This window comes from Colletes latitarsis, unplaced genomic scaffold, assembly GCF_051014445.1.
Source record: "Colletes latitarsis isolate SP2378_abdomen unplaced genomic scaffold, iyColLati1 scaffold0007, whole genome shotgun sequence".
In the NCBI taxonomy this organism is placed as follows: Eukaryota; Metazoa; Arthropoda; class Insecta; order Hymenoptera; family Colletidae; genus Colletes; species Colletes latitarsis.
Window position 1 is genome coordinate 23,990,781 of NW_027488367.1, and position 23,784 is coordinate 24,014,564.

Here is a 23,784-nt window from a genome sequence, read left to right on the forward strand (position 1 = left end):
TTTTTCTGCTTTGGATCACGTAGTAAAGTGGTACCACACTGAAACAATCAATTAAACCTGGTTTCCATCAATATCTTAGAGGACAACGCAAGTTAGGTCTGGGATAGGTCTGGGATTTGCCCTCATCAGGCTCATACTTTCGCGTTTTTCACATACTTGTTGAACAGATCCTAGGTTTTTTCCGGTTTGGGTCACGTGGTAGTGTGGTACCACACTGAAACAGTCGATTAAACCTGGTTTCGACCAATAGTTTTGAGGATAACGCATGTTAGGTCTAGGTTAGGCCGGGGATTTTCACTCATCAGACTCATACGTTCGCATTCTTCACATACTTTTTGAACGGATCCTGGGATTTTTCTGGTTTGGATCACGTAGTAATGTGGGACCACACTGAAACAATCAATTAAACCTGGTCATGATAAATATTTTAGAGGATAACGCATGATAGGTCTGGGTTAGGTCTAGGATTTGCCCTCGTCAGACTCATACTTTCGCGTATTACACATACTTGTTGAACAGATCCTGGGTTTTTTCTGGTTTGGGTCACGTAGTACTGTGGTACCATACTGAAACAGTCGGTTAAACCAGGTTTCGATCAATATTTTTGAGGATAACGCATGTTAGGTCTAGGTTAGGCCTGGGATTTTCACTCATCAGACACATACTTTCGCATTCTTCACATACTTGTTGAACGGATCCTGGTTTTTTTCTGGTTTGGATCACGTAGTAATGTGGGACCACACTGAAGCAGTCAATTACACCTGGTTTCGATCAATGTTTTGGAGAATATTTCATGTTAGGTCAAGGTTAGGTCTGGGATTTGCTCTCATCAGGCTCATTCTTTCGCATATTTCTCATACTTGATGGCTAGATCCTGGGCGTTTCTGGATTGCATCACGTAGTAATGAAGTACAACACTGAAACTGTAAATTATACCTGGTTTCCATCAATATTTTAGAGGACAACGCACGTCAGGTCTAGGTTAGGCCTGGGGTTTGCCCTCATCAGGGTCATACTTTCGCAGTTTTAACATACATGTTGGCCTGATCGAGGGTTATTCCTGCTTTGGATCGCGTAGTGAAGTGGTACCACACTGAAGCAGTCCATCAAACATGGTTTGGATCAATATTTTAGAGGAGAACGCATGTTAGGTCTAGGTTAGGCCTGGGATTTGCCCTCATCAGGGTCATATTTCCGCAGTTTTAACATACATGTTGACCTGATCGAGGGTTTTTTCTGCTTTGGATCACGTAGTAAAGTGGTACCACACTGAAACAGTCCATTAAACCTGTTTTGGAGCAATATTATAGAGGATAGCGCATGTTAGGTCTAGGTTAGGCCTGGGATTTTTACTCATCAGACTCATACTTTAGCATTCTTCACATACTTGTTAAACAGATACAGGGTTTTTTATGGTTTGGTTCACGTAGTAATGTGGTACCACACTGAAACATTCAATTAAACCTGGTCTTGATAAATATTTTAGAGGATAACGCATGTTAGGTCTGGGTTAGGACTAGGATTTGCCCCCATCAGGCTCATACTTTCGCATATTTCTCATACTTCATGGCTGGATCCTGGGCTATTTCTGGATTGGATCACGTAGTAATGTGGTACCACACTGAAACTGTCAATTAAACCTGGTTTTGATCAATATTTTAGAGAATAATTCATGTTATGTCTAGGTTAGGTCTGGGATTTGCTCTCATCAGGCTCATTCTTTCGCATATTTCTCATACTTGATGGCTAGATCCTGGGCTATTTCTGGATTGCATCACGTAGTAATGAAGTACAACACTGAAACAGTCAATTAAACCTGGTTTCCATCAATATCTTAGAGGACAACGCAAGTTAGGTCTGGGAGAGGTCTGGGATTTGCTCTCATCGGGCTCATACTTTCGCGTTTTTCACATACTTGTTGAACAGATCCTGGGTTTCTTCTGGTTTGGATCAGGTAGTAATGTGGGACCACACTGAAACAATCAATTAAACCTGGTCATGATAAATATTTTAGAGGCTAACGCATGTTAGGTCTAGGTTAGGTCTGGGGTTTTCACTCATCAGACTCATACTTTCGCATTCTTCACATACTTTTTGAACGGATCCCGGGTTTTTTCTGGCTTGGATCACGTAGTAATGTGGGATCACACTGAAACAATCAATTAAACCTGGTACTGATAAATATTTTAGAGGATAACGCATTTTAGGTCTGGGATAGGTCTGGGATTTGCCCTCATCAGACTCATACTTTCGCACACTTCACATACTCGTTGAACAGATCCTGGGTTATTTTCTGGTTTGGATCACATAGTAATGTGGTACCACACTGAAACAGTCGATTAAACCAGGTTTCGATCAATATTTTTGAGGATAACGCATGTTAGGTCTAGGTTAGGCCGGGGTTTTTCACTCATCAGACTCATACTTTCGCATTCTTCACATACTTGTTGAACGGATCCTGGGTTTTTACTGGTTTGGATCACGTAGTAATGTGGTACCACGCTGAAACAGTCAATTAAAACTGGTTTCGATCAATATTTTAGAGGATAACGCAAGTTTGGTCTGGGATAGGTCTGGGATTCGCCCTCATCAGGCTCATACTTTCGCGTTTTTTACATACTTGCTGAACTGATGCTGGGTTTTTTGTGGTTTGGATCACGTAGCAATGTGGTACCACACTGAAACAGTCGATTAAACCTGGTTTCGATCAATATTTTAGAGGATAACGCAAGTTTGGTCTGGGATAGGTCTGGGATTTGTCCTCATCAGGCTCATACTTTCGCGTTTTTCACATACTTGTTGAACAGATCCTGGGTTTTTTCTGGTTTGGATCACGTAGTAAAGTGGGACCACACTGAAACAATCAATTAAACCTGGTATTGATAAATATTTTAGAGGATAACGCATGTTAGGTCTGGGTTAGGTCTAGGATTTGCCCTCATCAGGCTCATTCTTTCGCATATTTCTCATACTTGATGGCTAGATCCTGGGCTTTTTCTGGTTTGGTTCACGTAGTAATGTGGTACCACACTGAAACATTCAATAAAACCTGGTCTTGATAAATATTTTAGAGGATAACGCATGTTACGTCTGGGTCAGGTCTAGAATTTGCCCACATCATGCTCATACTTTCGCATCTTTCTCATACATCATGGCTAGATCCTGGGCTATTTCTGGATTGCATCACGTATTAATGAAGTACATCACTGAAACTGTAAATTATACCTGGTTTCCATCAATATTTTAGAGGACAACGTATGTCAGGTCTAGGTTAGGCCTGGGGTTTGCCCTCATCAGGGTCATACTTTCGCAGTTTTAACATACATGTTGGCCTGATCGAGGGTTATTCCTGCTTTGGATCGCGTAGTGAAGTGGTACCACACTGAAGCAGTCCATCAAACCTGGTTTGGATCAATATTTTAGAGGAGAACGCATGTTAGGTCTAGGTTAGGCCTGGGATTTGCCCTCATCAGGGTCATACTTCCGCAGTTTTAACATACATGTTGACCTGATCGAGGGTTTTTTCTGCTTTGGATCACGTAGTATAGTGGTACCACACTGAAACAGTCCATTAAACCTGGTTTGGAGCAATATTATAGAGGATAGCGCATGTTAGGTCTAGGTTAGGCCTGGGATTTTTACTCATCAGACTCATACTTTAGCATTCTTCACATACTTGTTAAACAGATACAGGGTTTTTTATGGTTTGGTTCACGTAGTAATGTGGTACCACACTGAAACATTCAATTAAACCTGGTCTTGATAAATATTTTAGAGGATAACGCATGTTAGGTCTGGGTTAGGACTAGGATTTGCCCCCATCAGGCTCATACTTTCGCATATTTCTCATACTTCATGGCTGGATCCTGGGCTATTTCTGGATTGGATCACGTAGTAATGTGGTACCACACTGAAACTGTCAATTAAACCTGGTTTTGATCAATATTTTAGAGAATAATTCCTGTTATGTCTAGGTTATGTCTGGGATTTGCTCTCATCAGGCTCATTCTTTCGCATATTTCTCATACTTGATGGCTAGATCCTGGGCTATTTCTGGATTGCATCACGTAGTAATGAAGTACAACACTGAAACAGTCAATTAAACCTGGTTTCCATCAATATCTTAGAGGACAACGCAAGTTAGGTCTGGGAGAGGTCGCGGGTTTGCTCTCATCGGGCTCATACTTTCGCGTTTTTCACATACTTGTTGAACAGATCCTGGGTTTCTTCTGGTTTGGATCACGTAGTAATGTGGGACCACACTGAAACAATCAATTAAACCTGGTCATGATAAATATTTTAGAGGCTAACGCATGTTAGGTCTAGGTTAGGTCTGGGATTTTCACTCATCAGACTCATACTTTCGCATTCTTCACATACTTTTTGAACGGATCCCGGGTTTTTTCTGGCTTGGATCACGTAGTAATGTGGGATCACACTGAAACAATCAATTAAACCTGGTACTGATAAATATTTTAGAGGATAACGCATTTTAGGTCTGGGATAGGTCTGGGATTTGCCCTCATCAGACTCATACTTTCGCACACTTCACATACTCGTTGAACAGATCCTGGGTTATTTTCTGGTTTGGATCACATAGTAATGTGGTACCACACTGAAACAGTCGATTAAACCAGGTTTCGATCAATATTTTTGAGGATAACGCATGTTAGGTCTAGGTTAGGCCGGGGTTTTTCACTCATCAGACTCATACTTTCGCATTCTTCACATACTTGTTGAACGGATCCTGGGTTTTTACTGGTTTGGATCACGTAGTAATGTGGTACCACGCTGAAACAGTCAATTAAAACTGGTTTCGATCAATATTTTAGAGGATAACGCAAGTTTGGTCTGGGATAGGTCTGGGATTCGCCCTCATCAGGCTCATACTTTCGCGTTTTTTACATACTTGCTGAACTGATGCTGGGTTTTTTGTGGTTTGGATCACGTAGCAATGTGGTACCACACTGAAACAGTCGATTAAACCTGGTTTCGATCAATATTTTAGAGGATAACGCAAGTTTGGTCTGGGATAGGTCTGGGATTTGTCCTCATCAGGCTCATACTTTCGCGTTTTTCACATACTTGTTGAACAGATCCTGGGTTTTTTCTGGTTTGGATCACGTAGTAAAGTGGGACCACACTGAAACAATCAATTAAACCTGGTATTGATAAATATTTTAGAGGATAACGCATGTTAGGTCTGGGTTAGGTCTAGGATTTGCCCTCATCAGGCTCATTCTTTCGCATATTTCTCATACTTGATGGCTAGATCCTGGGCTTTTTCTGGATTGCATCACGTAGTAATGAAGTACATCACTGAAACTGTAAATTATACCTGGTTTCCATCAATATTTTAGAGGACAACGTATGTCAGGTCTAGGTTAGGCCTGGGGTTTGCCCTCATCAGGGTCATACTTTCGCAGTTTTAACATACATGTTGGCCTGATCGAGGGTTATTTCTGCTTTGGATCGCGTAGTGAGGTGGTACCACACTGAAGCAGTCCATTAAACCTGGTTTGGATCAATATTTTAGAGGAGAACGCATGTTAGGTTTGGGTTAGGTCTAGGATTTGCCCTCATCAGGCTCATACTTTCGCATATTTCTCATACTTCATGACTAGATCCTGTGCTGTTTCTGGATTGTATCACGTAGTAATGTGGTACCACGCTGAAACAGTCAATTAAAACTGGTTTCGATCAATATTTTAGAAGATAACGCAAGTTAGGTCTGGGATAGGTTTGGGATTCGCCCTCATCAGGCTCATACTTTCGCGTTTTCCACATACTTGTTGAACAGATCCTAGGTTTTTTCCTGTTTGGGTCACGTAGTAGTGTGGTACCACACTGAAACAGTCGATTAAACCTGGTTTCGACCAATAGTTTTGAGGATAACGCATGTTAGGTCTAGGTTAGGCCGGGGATTTTCACTCATCAGACTCATACGTTCGCATTCTTCACATACTTTTTGAACGGATCCTGGGATTTTTCTGGTTTGGATCACGTAGTAATGTGGGACCACACTGAAACAATCAATTAAACCTGGTCATGATAAATATTTTAGAGGATAACGCATGATAGGTCTGGGTTAGGTCTAGGATTTGCCCTCGTCAGACTCATACTTTCGCGTATTACACATACTTGTTGAACAGATCCTGGGTTTTTTCTGGTTTGGGTCACGTAGTACTGTGGTACCATACTGAAACAGTCGATTAAACCAGGTTTCGATCAATATTTTTGAGGATAACGCATGTTAGGTCTAGGTTAGGCCTGGGATTTTCACTCATCAGACACATACTTTCGCATTCTTCACATACTTGTTGAACGGATCCTGGGTTTTTTCTGCTTTGGATCACGTAGTAATGTGGGACCACACTGAAGCAGTCAATTACACCTGGTTTCGATCAATGTTTTGGAGAATATTTCATGTTAGGTCAAGGTTAGGTCTGGGATTTGCTCTCATCAGGCTCATTCTTTCGCATATTTCTCATACTTGATGGCTAGATCCTGGGCGTTTCTGGATTGCATCACGTAGTAATGAAGTACAACACTGAAACTGTAAATTATACCTGGTTTCCATCAATATTTTAGAGGACAACGCACGTCAGGTCTAGGTTAGGCCTGGGGTTTGCCCTCATCAGGGTCATACTTTCGCAGTTTTAACATACATGTTGGCCTGATCGAGGGTTATTTCTGCTTTGGATCGCGTAGTGAGGTGGTACCACACTGAAGCAGTCCATTAAACCTGGTTTGGATCAATATTTTAGAGGAGAACGCATGTTAGGTTTGGGTTAGGTCTAGGATTTGCCCTCATCAGGCTCATACTTTCGCATATTTCTCATACTTCATGACTAGATCCTGTGCTGTTTCTGGATTGTATCACGTAGTAATGTGGTACCACGCTGAAACAGTCAATTAAAACTGGTTTCGATCAATATTTTAGAAGATAACGCAAGTTAGGTCTGGGATAGGTTTGGGATTCGCCCTCATCAGGCTCATACTTTCGCGTTTTCCACATACTTGTTGAACAGATCCTAGGTTTTTTCCGGTTTGGGTCACGTAGTAGTGTGGTACCACACTGAAACAGTCGATTAAACCTGGTTTCGACCAATAGTTTTGAGGATAACGCATGTTAGGTCTAGGTTAGGCCGGGGATTTTCACTCATCAGACTCATACGTTCGCATTCTTCACATAATTTTTGAACGGATCCTGGGATTTTTCTGGTTTGGATCACGTAGTAATGTGGGACCACACTGAAACAATCAATTAAACCTGGTCATGATAAATATTTTAGAGGATAACGCATGATAGGTCTGGGTTAGGTCTAGGATTTGCCCTCGTCAGACTCATACTTTCGCGTATTACACATACTTGTTGAACAGATCCTGGGTTTTTTCTGGTTTGGGTCACGTAGTACTGTGGTACCATACTGAAACAGTCGATTAAACCAGGTTTCGATCAATATTTTTGAGGATAACGCATGTTAGGTCTAGGTTAGGCCTGGGATTTTCACTCATCAGACACATACTTTCGCATTCTTCACATACTTGTTGAACGGATCCTGGGTTTTTTCTGCTTTGGATCACGTAGTAATGTGGGACCACACTGAAGCAGTCAATTACACCTGGTTTCGATCAATGTTTTGGAGAATATTTCATGTTAGGTCAAGGTTAGGTCTGGGATTTGCTCTCATCAGGCTCATTCTTTCGCATATTTCTCATACTTGATGGCTAGATCCTGGGCGTTTCTGGATTGCATCACGTAGTAATGAAGTACAACACTGAAACTGTAAATTATACCTGGTTTCCATCAATATTTTAGAGGACAACGCACGTCAGGTCTAGGTTAGGCCTGGGGTTTGCCATCATCAGGGTCATACTTTCGCAGTTTTAACATACATGTTGGCCTGATCGAGGGTTATTCCTGCTTTGGATCGCGTCGTGAAGTGGTACCACACTGAAGCAGTCCACCAAACCTGGTTTGGATCAATATTTTAGAGGAGAACGCATGTTAGGTCTAGGTTAGGCCTGGGATTTGCCCTCATCAGGGTCATACTTCCGCAGTTTTAACATACATGTTGACCTGATCGAGGGTTTTTTCTGCTTTGGATCACGTAGTAAAGTGGTACCACACTGAAACAGTCCATTAAACCTGGTTTGGAGCAATATTTTAGAGGATAGCGCATGTTAGGTCTAGGTTAGGCCTGGGATTTTTACTCATCAGACTCATACTTTAGCATTCTTCACATACTTGTTAAACAGATACAGGGTTTTTTATGGTTTGGTTCACGTAGTAATGTGGTACCACACTGAAACATTCAATTAAACCTGGTCTTGATAAATATTTTAGAGGATAACGCATGTTAGGTCTGGGTTAGGACTAGGATTTGCCCCCATCAGGCTCATACTTTCGCATATTTCTCATACTTCATGGCTGGATCCTGGGCTATTTCTGGATTGGATCACGTAGTAATGTGGTACCACACTGAAACTGTCAATTAAACCTGGTTTTGATCAATATTTTAGAGAATAATTCATGTTATGTCTAGGTTAGGTCTGGGATTTGCTCTCATCAGGCTCATTCTTTCGCATATTTCTCATACTTGATGGCTAGATCCTGGGCTATTTCTGGATTGCATCACGTAGTAATGAAGTACAACACTGAAACAGTCAATTAAACCTGGTTTCCATCAATATCTTAGAGGACAACGCAAGTTAGGTCTGGGAGAGGTCTGGGATTTGCTCTCATCGGGCTCATACTTTCGCGTTTTTCACATACTTGTTGAACAGATCCTGGGTTTCTTCTGGTTTGGATCACGTAGTAATGTGGGACCACACTGAAACAATCAATTAAACCTGGTCATGATAAATATTTTAGAGGCTAACGCATGTTAGGTCTAGGTTAGGTCTGGGATTTTCACTCATCAGACTCATACTTTCGCATTCTTCACATACTTTTTGAACGGATCCCGGGTTTTTTCTGGCTTGGATCACGTAGTAATGTGGGATCACACTGAAACAATCAATTAAACCTGGTACTGATAAATATTTTAGAGGATAACGCATTTTAGGTCTGGGATAGGTCTGGGATTTGCCCTCATCAGACTCATACTTTCGCACACTTCACATACTCGTTGAACAGATCCTGGGTTATTTTCTGGTTTGGATCACATAGTAATGTGGTACCACACTGAAACAGTCGATTAAACCAGGTTTCGATCAATATTTTTGTGGATAACGCATGTTAGGTCTAGGTTAGGCCGGGGTTTTTCACTCATCAGACTCATACTTTCGCATTCTTCACATACTTGTTGAACGGATCCTGGGTTTTTACTGGTTTGGATCACGTAGTAATGTGGTACCACGCTGAAACAGTCAATTAAAACTGGTTTCGATCAATATTTTAGAGGATAACGCAAGTTTGGTCTGGGATAGGTCTGGGATTCGCCCTCATCAGGCTCATACTTTCGCGTTTTTTACATACTTGCTGAACTGATCCTGGGTTTTTTCTGGTTTGGATCACGTAGCAATGTGGTACCACACTGAAACTGTCGATTAAACCTGGTTTCGATCAATATTTTAGAGGATAACGCAAGTTTGGTCTGGGATAGGTCTGGGATTTGTCCTCATCAGGCTCATACTTTCGCGTTTTTCACATACTTGTTGAACAGATCCTGGGTTTTTTCTGGTTTGGATCACGTAGTAAAGTGGGACCACACTGAAACAATCAATTAAACCTGGTATTGATAAATATTTTAGAGGATAACGCATGTTAGGTCTGGGTTAGGTCTAGGATTTGCCCTCATCAGGCTCATTCTTTCGCATATTTCTCATACTTGATGGCTAGATCCTGGGCTTTTTCTGGATTTCATCACGTAGTAATGAAGTACATCACTGAAACTGTAAATTATACCTGGTTTCCATCAATATTTTAGAGGACAACGTATGTCAGGTCTAGGTTAGGCCTGGGGTTTGCCCTCATCAGGGTCATACTTTCGCAGTTTTAACATACATGTTGGCCTGATCGAGGGTTATTTCTGCTTTGGATCGCGTAGTGAGGTGGTACCACACTGAAGCAGTCCATTAAACCTGGTTTGGATCAATATTTTAGAGGAGAACGCATGTTAGGTTTGGGTTAGGTCTAGGATTTGCCCTCATCAGGCTCATACTTTCGCATATTTCTCATACTTCATGACTAGATCCTGTGCTGTTTCTGGATTGTATCACGTAGTAATGTGGTACCACGCTGAAACAGTCAATTAAAACTGGTTTCGATCAATATTTTAGAAGATAACGCAAGTTAGGTCTGGGATAGGTTTGGGATTCGCCCTCATCAGGCTCATACTTTCGCGTTTTCCACATACTTGTTGAACAGATCCTAGGTTTTTTCCGGTTTGGGTCACGTAGTAGTGTGGTACCACACTGAAACAGTCGATTAAACCTGGTTTCGACCAATAGTTTTGAGGATAACGCATGTTAGGTCTAGGTTAGGCCGGGGATTTTCACTCATCAGACTCATACGTTCGCATTCTTCACATAATTTTTGAACGGATCCTGGGATTTTTCTGGTTTGGATCACGTAGTAATGTGGGACCACACTGAAACAATCAATTAAACCTGGTCATGATAAATATTTTAGAGGATAACGCATGATAGGTCTGGGTTAGGTCTAGGATTTGCTCTCGTCAGACTCATACTTTCGCGTATTACACATACTTGTTGAACAGATCCTGGGTTTTTTCTGGTTTGGGTCACGCAGTACTGTGGTACCATACTGAAACAGTCGATTAAACCAGGTTTCGATCAATATTTTTGAGGATAACGCATGTTAGGTCTAGGTTAGGCCTGGGATTTTCACTCATCAGACACATACTTTCGCATTCTTCACATACTTGTTGAACGGATCCTGGGTTTTTTCTGCTTTGGATCACGTAGTAATGTGGGACCACACTGAAGCAGTCAATTACACCTGGTTTCGATCAATGTTTTGGAGAATATTTCATGTTAGGTCAAGGTTAGGTCTGGGATTTGCTCTCATCAGGCTCATTCTTTCGCATATTTCTCATACTTGATGGCTAGATCCTGGGCGTTTCTGGATTGCATCACGTAGTAATGAAGTACAACACTGAAACTGTAAATTATACCTGGTTTCCATCAATATTTTAGAGGACAACGCACGTCAGGTCTAGGTTAGGCCTGGGGTTTGCCCTCATCAGGGTCATACTTTCGCAGTTTTAACATACATGTTGGCCTGATCGAGGGTTATTCCTGCTTTGGATCGCGTCGTGAAGTGGTACCACACTGAAGCAGTCCATCAAACCTGGTTTGGATCAATATTTTAGAGGAGAACGCATGTTAGGTCTAGGTTAGGCCTGGGATTTGCCCTCATCAGGGTCATACTTCCGCAGTTTTAACATACATGTTGACCTGATCGAGGGTTTTTTCTGCTTTGGATCACGTAGTAAAGTGGTACCACACTGAAACAGTCCATTAAACCTGGTTTGGAGCAATATTTTAGAGGATAGCGCATGTTAGGTCTAGGTTAGGCCTGGGATTTTTACTCATCAGACTCATACTTTAGCATTCTTCACATACTTGTTAAACAGATACAGGGTTTTTTATGGTTTGGTTCACGTAGTAATGTGGTACCACACTGAAACATTCAATTAAACCTGGTCTTGATAAATATTTTAGAGGATAACGCATGTTAGGTCTGGGTTAGGACTAGGATTTGCCCCCATCAGGCTCATACTTTCGCATATTTCTCATACTTCATGGCTGGATCCTGGGCTATTTCTGGATTGGATCACGTAGTAATGTGGTACCACACTGAAACTGTCAATTAAACCTGGTTTTGATCAATATTTTAGAGAATAATTCATGTTATGTCTAGGTTAGGTCTGGGATTTGCTCTCATCAGGCTCATTCTTTCGCATATTTCTCATACTTGATGGCTAGATCCTGGGCTATTTCTGGATTGCATCACGTAGTAATGAAGTACAACACTGAAACAGTCAATTAAACCTGGTTTCCATCAATATCTTAGAGGACAACGCAAGTTAGGTCTGGGAGAGGTCTGGGATTTGCTCTCATCGGGCTCATACTTTCGCGTTTTTCACATACTTGTTGAACAGATCCTGGGTTTCTTCTGGTTTGGATCACGTAGTAATGTGGGACCACACTGAAACAATCAATTAAACCTGGTCATGATAAATATTTTAGAGGCTAACGCATGTTAGGTCTAGGTTAGGTCTGGGATTTTCACTCATCAGACTCATACTTTCGCATTCTTCACATACTTTTTGAACGGATCCCGGGTTTTTTCTGGCTTGGATCACGTAGTAATGTGGGATCACACTGAAACAATCAATTAAACCTGGTACTGATAAATATTTTAGAGGATAACGCATTTTAGGTCTGGGATAGGTCTGGGATTTGCCCTCATCAGACTCATACTTTCGCACACTTCACATACTCGTTGAACAGATCCTGGGTTATTTTCTGGTTTGGATCACATAGTAATGTGGTACCACACTGAAACAGTCGATTAAACCAGGTTTCGATCAATATTTTTGTGGATAACGCATGTTAGGTCTAGGTTAGGCCGGGGTTTTTCACTCATCAGACTCATACTTTCGCATTCTTCACATACTTGTTGAACGGATCCTGGGTTTTTACTGGTTTGGATCACGTAGTAATGTGGTACCACGCTGAAACAGTCAATTAAAACTGGTTTCGATCAATATTTTAGAGGATAACGCAAGTTTGGTCTGGGATAGGTCTGGGATTCGCCCTCATCAGGCTCATACTTTCGCGTTTTTTACATACTTGCTGGACTGATCCTGGGTTTTTTCTGGTTTGGATCACGTAGCAATGTGGTACCACACTGAAACTGTCGATTAAACCTGGTTTCGATCAATATTTTAGAGGATAACGCAAGTTTGGTCTGGGATAGGTCTGGGATTTGTCCTCATCAGGGTCATACTTTCGCAGTTTTAACATACATGTTGGCCTGATCGAGGGTTATTTCTGCTTTGGATCGCGTAGTGAGGTGGTACCACACTGAAGCAGTCCATTAAACCTGGTTTGGATCAATATTTTAGAGGAGAACGCATGTTAGGTTTGGGTTAGGTCTAGGATTTGCCCTCATCAGGCTCATACTTTCGCATATTTCTCATACTTTATGACTAGATCCTGTGCTGTTTCTGGATTGTATCACGTAGTAATGTGGTACCACGCTGAAACAGTCAATTAAAACTGGTTTCGATCAATATTTTAGAAGATAACGCAAGTTAGGTCTGGGATAGGTTTGGGATTCGCCCTCATCAGGCTCATACTTTCGCGTTTTCCACATACTTGTTGAACTGATCCTGGGTTTTTTCTGGTTTGGATTTCGTAGCAATGTGGTACCACACTGAAACAGTCGATTAAACCTGGTTTCGATCAATATTTTAGAGGATAACGCAAGTTTGGTCTGGGATAGGTCTGGGATTTGCCTTCATCAGGGTCATACTTTCGCGTTTTTCACATACTTGTTGAACAGATCCTGGGTTTTTTCTGGTTTGGATCACGTAGTAATGTGGGACCACACTGAAACAATCAATTAAACCTGGTCATGATAAATATTTTAGAGAATAATTCATGTTAGGTCTAGGTTAGGTCTGGGATTTGCTCTCATCAGGCTCATTCTTTCGCATATCTCTCACACTTGATGGCTAGATCCTGGGCTTTTTCTGGATTGCATCACGTAGTAATGAAGTACAACACTGAAACAGTCAATTAAACCTGGTTTCCATCAATATCTTAGAGGACAACGCAAGTTAGGTCTGGGATAGGTCTGGGATTTGCTCTCATCAGGCTCATACATTCGCGTTTTTCACATACTTGTTGAACAGATCCTGGGTTTTTCTGGTTTGGATCACGTAGTAATGTGGGACCACACTGAAACAATCAATTAAACCTGGTCATGATAAATATTTTAGAGGATAACGCATGTTAGGTCTGGGATAGGTCTGGGATTTGCCCTCATCAGACTCATACTTTCGCATTCCTCACATACTTGTTGAACGGATCCTGGGTTTTTACAGGTTTGGATCACGTAGTAATGTGGTACCACGCTGAAACAGTCAATGAAAACTGGTTTCGATAAATATTTTAGAGGATTACGCAAGTTTGGTCTGGGATAGGTCTGGGATTCGCCCTCATCAGGCTCATACTTTCGCGTTTTTCACATACCTGTTCAACTGATCCTGGGTTTTTTCTGGTTTGGATCACGTAGCAATGTGTTACCACACTGAAACAGTCCATTAAACCTGGTTTGGATCAATATTTTTGAGGATAACGCATGTTAGGTCTAGGTTAGGCCTGGGATTTTCACGCATCAGACTCATACTTTCGCATTCTTCACATACTTGTTGAACGGATCCTGGGTTTTTTCTGGTTTGGATCACGTAGTAATGTGGGACCACACTGAAACAGTCGATTAAACCTGGTCTTGATAAATATTTTAGAGGACAACGCATGTTAGGTCTGGGTTAGGTCTAGGATTTGCCCTCATCAGGCTCATACTTTCGCATATTTCTCATACTTCATGGCTAGATCCTGGGCTATTTCTGGTTTGGTTCACGTAGTAATGTGGGACCACACCGAAACAATCAACTATACCTGGTTTCGATCAATATTTTAGAGGATAACGCAAGTTTGGTCTGGGATAGGTCTGGGATTTGCCCTCATCAGGCTCATACTTTCGCACACTTCACATACTCGTTGACAAGATCCTGGGTTTTTTTCTGGTTTGGATCACGTAGTAATGTGGGACCACACTGAAACAATCAATTAAACCTGGTCATGATAAATATTTTAGAGGATAACGCATGTTAGGTCTGGGATAGGTCTGGGATTTGCCCTCATCAGACTCATACTTTCGCATTCCTCACATACTTGTTGAACGGATCCTGGGTTTTTACAGGTTTGGATCACGTAGTAATGTGGTACCACGCTGAAACAGTCAATGAAAACTGGTTTCGATCAATATTTTAGAGGATTACGCAAGTTTGGTCTGGGATAGGTCTGGGATTCGCCCTCATCAGGCTCATACTTTCGCGTTTTTCACATACCTGTTCAACTGATCCTGGGTTTTTTCTGGTTTGGATCACGTAGCAATGTGTTACCACACTGAAACAGTCCATTAAACCTGGTTTGGATCAATATTTTTGAGGATAACGCATGTTAGGTCTAGGTTAGGCCTGGGATTTTCACGCATCAGACTCATACTTTCGCATTCTTCACATACTTGTTGAACGGATCCTGGGTTTTTTCTGGTTTGGATCACGTAGTAATGTGGGACCACACTGAAACAGTCGATTAAACCTGGTCTTGATAAATATTTTAGAGGACAACGCATGTTAGGTCTGGGTTAGGTCTAGGATTTGCCCTCATCAGGCTCATACTTTCGCATATTTCTCATACTTCATGGCTAGATCCTGGGCTATTTCTGGTTTGGTTCACGTAGTAATGTGGGACCACACCGAAACAATCAACTATACCTGGTTTCGATCAATATTTTAGAGGATAACGCAAGTTTGGTCTGGGATAGGTCTGGGATTTGCCCTCATCAGGCTCATACTTTCGCACACTTCACATACTCGTTGACAAGATCCTGGGTTTTTTTCTGGTTTGGATCACGTAGTAATGTGGTACCTTACTGAAACAGTCGATTCAACCTGGTTTCGATTAATATTTTTGAGGATAACGCATGTTAGGTCTGGGATAGGTCTGGGATTTGCCCTCATCAGGCTCATACTTTTGCAGTTTTAACATGCATGTTGACCTGATCGAGGGTTTTTTCTGCTTTGGATCACGTAGTAATGTGGTGCCACACTAAAGCAGTCAATTAAAACTGGATTCGATCAATATTTTAGAGGATAACGAAAGTTATGTCTAGTTTAGGCCTGGGATTTGCCCTCATCAGACTCATACTTTCGCATACTTCACATACTTGTTGAGCAGATCCTGGGTATTTTTCTGGTTTGGATCACGTAGTAATGTGGTACCACGCTGAAACAGTCAATTAAACCTGGTTTCGATCAATATTATTGAGGATAACGCATGTTAGGTCTAGGTTAGGCCTGGGATTTTCACTCATCAGACTCATACTTTCGCATTCATCACATACTTGTTGAACGGATCCTGGGTTTTTTCTGGTTTGGATCACGTAGTAATGTGGGACCACACTGAAACAGTCAATTAAACCTGGTTTCGATCAATATATTAGAGAATAATTCATGTTAGGTCTAGGTTAGGTCTGGGATTTGCCCTCATCAGGCTCATTCTTTCGCATATTTCTCATACTTGATGGCTAGATCCTGGGCTTTTTCTGGATTGCATCACGTAGTAATGAAGTACAACACTGAAGCAGTCAATTAAACCTGGTTTCCATCAATATCTTAGAGGACAACGCAAGTTAGGTCTGGGATAGGTCTGGGATTTGCCCACATCAGGCTCATACTTTCGCGTTTTTCACATACTTGTTGAACAGATCCTGGAGTTTTTCTGGTTTGGATCACGTAGTAGTGTGGTACCACACTGAAACAGTCCATTAAACCTGGTTTGGATCAACATTTTAGAGGATAACGCATGTTAGGTCTGGGATTTTCACTCATCAGACTCATACTTTCGCATTCTTCACATACTTGTTGAACGGATCCTGTGTTTTTTTTGGTTTGGATCCCGTAGTAATGTGGGACCACACTGAAACAATGAATTAAACCTGGTCTTGATAAATATTTTAGAGGATAACGCGTGTTAGGTCTGGGATAGGTCTGGGATTTGCCCTCATCACACTCATACTTTCGCACTCTTCTCATACTTGTTGAACGGATCCTGGGTTTTTTCTGGTTTGGGTCACGTAGTAATGTGGTACCACACTGAAACATTGAATTAAACCTGGTCTTGATAAATATTTTAGAGGATAACGCATGTTAGGTCTGGGTTAGGTCTAGGATTTGCCCTCATCAGGCTCATACTTTCGCATATTTCTCATACTTCATGGCTGGATCCTGGGCTATTTCTGGATTGGATCACGTATTAATGTGGTACCACACTGAAACAGTCAATTAAATCTGGTTTTGATGAATATTTTAGAGAATATTTCATGTTAGGTATAGGTTAGGTCAGGAATTTGCTCTCATCAGGCTCATTCTTTCGCATATTTCTCATACTTGATGGCTAGATCCTGGGCTTTCTCTGGATTGCATCACGTAGTAATGAAGTACAACACTGAAACAGTCAATTAAACCTGGTTTCCATCAATATCTTAGAGGACAACGCAAGTTAGGTCTGGGATAGGTCTGGGATTTGCCCTCATCAGACTCATACTTTCGCACACTTCACATACTCGTTGAACAGATCCTGGGTTATTTTCTGGTTTGGACCACATAGTAATGTGGAACCACACTGAAACAGTCGATTAAACCAGGTTTCGATCAATATTTTTTAGGATAACGCATGTTAGGTCTAGGTTAGGCCTGAGATTTGCCCTCATCAGGGTCATACTTTCGCAGTTTTAACATACATGATGACCTGATCGAGGGTTTTTTCTGCTTTGGATCACGTAGGAAAGTGGTACCACACTGAAACTGTCCATTAAACCTGGTTTGGATCAATATTTTAGAGGATAACGCATGTTAGGTCTAGGTTAGCCCTGGGATTTTCACTCATCAGACTCATACTTTCGCATTCTTCACATACTTGTTGAACGGATCCTGGGTTTTTTCTGGTTTGGTTCACGTAGTAATGTGGTACCACACTGAAACATTCAATTAAACCTGATCTTGATAAATATTTTAGAGGATAACGCATGTTAGGTTTGGGTTAAGTCTAGGATTTGCCCTCATCAGGCTCATACTTTCGCATATTTCTCATACTTCATGGATAGATCCTGGGCTGTTTCTGGATTGTATCACGTAGTAATGTGGTACCACGCTGAAACAGTCAATTAAACCTGGTTTCGATCAATATTTTAGAGGATAACGCAAGTTAGGTCTGGCATAGGTCTGGGATTCGCCCTCATCAGGCTCATACTTTCGCGTTTTTCACATACTTGTTGAACTGATCCTGGGCTTTTTCTGGTTTGGATCACGTAGTAATGTGGTACCACACTGAAACAGTCAATTAAACCTGGTTTCGATCAATATTTTAGAGAATAATTCATGTTATGTCTAGGTTAGGTCTGGGATTTGCTCTCATCAGACTCATTCTTTCGCATATTTCTCATACTTGATGGCTAGATCCTGGGCTTTCTCTGGATTGCATCACGTAGTAATGAAGTACAACACTGAAACAGTCAATTAAACCTGGTTTCCATCAATATTTTAGAGGACAACGCATGTTAGGTCTAGGTTAGGCCTGGGATTTGCCCTCATCAGGGTCATACTTTCGCAGTTTTAACATACATGCTGACCTGATCGAGGGTTTTTTCTGCTTTGGATCACGTAGCAAAGTGGTACCACACTGAAACTGTCCATTAAACCTGGTTTGGATCAATATTTTAGAGGATAACGGATGTTAGGTCTAGGTTAGCCCTGGGATTTTCACTCATCAGACTCATACTTTCGCATTCTTCACATACTTGTTGAACGGATCCTGGGTTTTTTCTGGTTTCGTTCACGTAGTAATGTGGTACCACACTGAAACATTCAATTAAACCTGATCTTGATAAATATTTTAGAGTATAACGGATGTTAGGTCTGGGTTAGGTCTAGGATTTGCCCTCATCAGGCTCATACTTTCGCATATTTCTCATACTTCATGGCTAGATCCTGGGCTGTTTCTGGATTGTATCACGTAGTAATGTGGTACCACGCTGAAACGGTCAATTAAACCTGGTTTCGATCAATATTTTAGAGAATAACGCAAGTTAGGGCTGGCATAGGTCTGGGATTTGCCCACATCAGGCTCATACTTACGCGTTTTTCACATACTTGTTGAACAGATCCTGGGTTTTTTCTGGTTTGGATCACGCAGTAGTGTGGTACCACACTGAAACAGTCCATTAAACCTGGTTTGGATCAACATTTTAGAGGATAACGCATGTTAGGTCTATGTTAGGTCTGGGATTTTCACTCATCAGACTCATACTTTCGCATTCTTCACATGCTTCTTGAACGGATCCTGTGTTTTTTCTGGTTTGGATCCCGTAGTAATGTGGGACCACACTGAAACAATCAATTAAACCTGGTCTTGATAAATATTTTAGAGGATAACGCGTGTTAGGTCTGGGATAGGTCTGGGATTTGCCCTGATCACACTCATACTTTCGCACACTTCACATACTCGTTGAACAGATCCTGGGTTATTTTCCGGTTTGGATCACATAGTAATGTGGTACCACACTGAAACAGTCGAATAAACCAGGTTTCGATCAATATTTTTGAGGATAACGCATGTTAGGTCTAGGTTAGGCCTGGGATTTTCACTCATCAGACTCATACTTTCGCACTCTTCTCATACTTGTTGAACGGATCCTGGGTTTTTTCTGGTTTGGATCACGTAGTAATGTGGTACCACACTGAAACATTGAATTAAACCTGGTCTTGATAAATATTTTAGAGGACAACGCATGTTAGGTCTGGGTTAGGTCTAGGATTTGCCCTCACCTGGCTCATACTTTTGCATATTTCTCATACTTCATGGCTGGATCCTGGGCTATTTCTGGATTGGATCACGTATTAATGTGGTACCACACTGAAACAGTCAATTAAACCTGGTTTTGATGAATATTTTAGAGAATAATTCATGTTAGGTCTAGGGTAGGCATGGGATTTGCTCTCAGCAGGCTCATTCTTTCGCATATTTCTCATACTTGACGGCTAGATCCTGGGCTTTCTCTGGATTGCATCACGTAGTAATGAAGTACAACAGTGAAACAGTCAATTAAACCTGGTTTCAATCAATATTTTAGAGAATAATTCATGTTAGGTCTAGGTTAGGTCTGGGATATGCTGTCATCAGGCTCATTCTTTCGCATATTTCTCATACTCGATGGCTAGATCCTGGGCTTTCTCTGGATTGCATCACGTAGTAATGAAGTACAACACTGAAACAGTCAATTAAACCTGGTTTCCATCAGTATTTTAGAGGACAACGCATGTTAGGTCTAGGTTAGGCCTGGGATTTGCTCTCATCAGGGTCATACTTTCGAAGTTTTAACATACATGTTGGTCTGATCGAGGGTTTTTTCTGCTTTGGATCACGTAGTAAAGTGGTACCACACTGAAACAGTCCATTAAACCTGGTTTGGATCAATATTTTTGAGGATAACGCATGTTAGGTCTAGGTTAGGCCGGGGATTTTCACTCATCAGACTCATACTTTCGCATTCTTCACATACTTGTAGAACGGATCCTGGGTTTTTACTGGTGCGGATCACGTAGTAATGTGGTACCACACTGAAACATTCAATAAACCTGGTCTTGATAAATATTTTAGAGGATAACGCATGTTAGGTCTGGGTTAGGTCTAGGATTTGCCCTCATCAGGCTCCTACTTTCGCATATTTCTCATACTTCATGGCTGGATCCTGGGCTATTTCCGGATTGGATCACATAGTAATGTGGTACCACACTGAAACAGTCAATTAAACCTGGTTTTGATCAATATTTTTGAGAATAATTCATGTTAGGTCTAGGTTAGGTCAGGGATTTGGTCTCATCAGGCTCATTCTTTCGCATATTTCTCATACTTGATGGCTAGATCCTGGGCTTTTTATGGATTGGATCACGTAGTAATGAAGTACAACACTGAAACAGTCAATTAAACCTGGTTTCCATCAATATTTTAGAGGACAACGCATGTCAGGTCTAGGTTAGGTCTGGGATTTGCTCTTATCAGGGTCATACTGTCGCAGTTTTAACTTACTTGTTGAACGGATCCTGGGTTTTTTCTGGTTTGGTTCACATAGTAATGTGGTACCACACTGAAACATTCAATTAAACCTGGTCTTGATAAATATTTTAGAGGATAACGCATGTTAGGTTTGGGTCAGGTCTAGGATTTGCCCTCATCAGGCTCATACTTTCGCATATTTCTTATTCTTCATGGCTAGATCCTGGGCTGTTTCTGGATTGTATCACATAGTAATGTGGTACCACGCTGAAACAGTCGATTAAACCTGGTTTCGATCAATATTTTAGAGGATAACGCAAGTTAAGTCTGGGATAGGTCTGGGATTTGACCTCATCAGACTCATACTTTCGCGTTTTTCACATACTTGTTGAACAGATCCTTGGTTTTTTCTGGTTTGGATCACGTAGTAATGTGGTACCACACTGAAACAGTCGATGAAACCTGGTTTCGATCAATATTTTAGAGGATAACGCAAGTTAAGTCTGGGATTGGTCTGGGATTTGACCTCATCAGACTCATACTTTCGCACAGTTCACATACTCGTTGAACAGATCCTGGGTTATTTTCTGGTTTGGACCACATAGTAATGTGGAACCACACTGAAACAGTCGATTAAACCAGGTTTCGATCAATATTTTTGAGGATAACACATGTTAGGTCTAGGTTAGGCCTGGGATTTTCACTCATCAGGCTCATACTTTCGCATTCTTCACATACTTGTTGAACGGATCCTGGGTTTTTTCTGGTTTGGATCACGTAGTAATGTGGGACCACACTGTAACAGTCAATTAAACCTGGTTTCGATCAATATTTTAGAGAATAATTCATGCTAGGTCTAGGTTAGGTCTGGGATTTGCTCTCATCAGGCTCATTCTTTCGCATATTTCTCATACTTGATGGCTAGATCTTGGGCTTTTTCTGGATTGCATCACGTAGTAATGAAGTACAACACTGAAACAGTCAATTAAACCTGGCTTCCAACAATATCTTAGAGGACAACGCAAGTGAGATCTGGGATAGGTCTGGGATTTGCCCTCATCAGGCTCATAGTTTCGCGTTTTTCACATACTTGTTGAACGGATCCTGGGTTTTTTCTGGTTTGGATCACGTAGTAATGTGGGACCACACTGAAACAATCAATTAAACCTGGTCTTGATAAATATTTTAGAGGATAACGCATGTTAGGTCTGGGATAGGTCTGGGATTTGCCCACATCAGGCTCATACTTTCGCGTTTTTCACATACTCGTTGAACAGATCCTGGGTTATTTTCTGGTTTGGATCACGTAGTAATGTGGTACCACACTGAAACAGCCGATTAAACCAGGTTTCGATCAATATTTTTGAGGATAACGCATGTTAGGTCAAGTTTAGGCCTGGTATTTTCACTCATCAGACTCATACTTTCGCATTCTTCTCATACTTGTTGAACGGATCCTGGGTTTTTTCTGGTTTGGATCACGTAGTAATGTGGGACCACACAGAAACAATCAATTAAACCTCGTCTTGATAAATATTTTAGGGGATAACGCATGTTAGGTCTGGGTTAGGTCTAGGATTTGCCCTCGTCAGGCTCATACTTTCGCATATTTCTCATACTTCATGGCTAGATCCTGGGCTATTTCTGGATTGTATCACGTAGTAATGAAGTACAACACTGAAACAGTCAATTAAACCTGGTTTCCATCAATATTTGAGAGGATAACGCAAGTTAGGTCTGGGATAGGTCAGCGATTTGCCCTCATCAGGCTCATACTTTCGCGTTTTTCACATACTTGTTGAACAGATCCGTGGTTTTTTCTGGATTGCGTCACGTAGTAGTGTGGTACCACACTGAAACAGTCGATTAAACCTGGTTTCGATCAATATTTTAGAGGATAACGCAAGTTAAGTCTGGGATTGGTCTGGGATTTGACCTCATCAGACTCATACTTACGCACACTACACATACTCGTTGAACAGATCCTGGGTTATTTTCTGGTTTGGACCACATAGCAATGTGGAACCACACTGAAACAGTCGATTAAACCAGGTTTCGATCAATATTTTTGGGGATAACACATGTTAGGTCTAGGTTAGGCCTGGGATTTTCACTCATCAGGCTCATACTTTCGCATTCTTCACATACTTGTTGAACGGATCCTGGGTTTTTTCTGGTTTGGATCACGTAGTAATGTGGGACCACACTGTAACAGTCAATTAAACCTGGTTTCGATCAATATTTTAGAGAATAATTCATGCTAGGTCTAGGTTAGGTCTGGGATTTGCTCTCATCAGGCTCATTCTTTCGCATATTTCTCATACTTGATGGCTAGATCTTGGGCTTTTTCTGGATTGCATCACGTAGTAATGAAGTACAACACTGAAACAGTCAATTAAACCTGGCTTCAAACAATATCTTAGAGGACAACGCAAGTGAGATCTGGGATAGGTCTGGGATTTGCCCTCATCAGGCTCATAGTTTCGCGTTTTTCACATACTTGTTGAACGGATCCTGGGTTTTTTCTGGTTTGGATCACGTAGTAATGTGGGACCACACTGAAACAATCAATTAAACCTGGTCTTGATAAATATTTTAGAGGATAACGCATGTTAGGTCTGGGATAGGTCTGGGATTTGCCCACATCAGGCTCATACTTTCGCGTTTTTCACATACTCGTTGAACAGATCCTGGGTTATTTTCTGGTTTGGATCACGTAGTAATGTGGTACCACACTGAAACAGCCGATTAAACCGGGTTTCGATCAATATTTTTGAGGATAACGCATGTTAGGTCAAGGTTAGGCCTGGTATTTTCACTCATCAGACTCATACTTTCGCATTCTTCTCATACTTGTTGAACGGATCCTGGGTTTTTTCTGGTTTGGATCACGTAGTAATG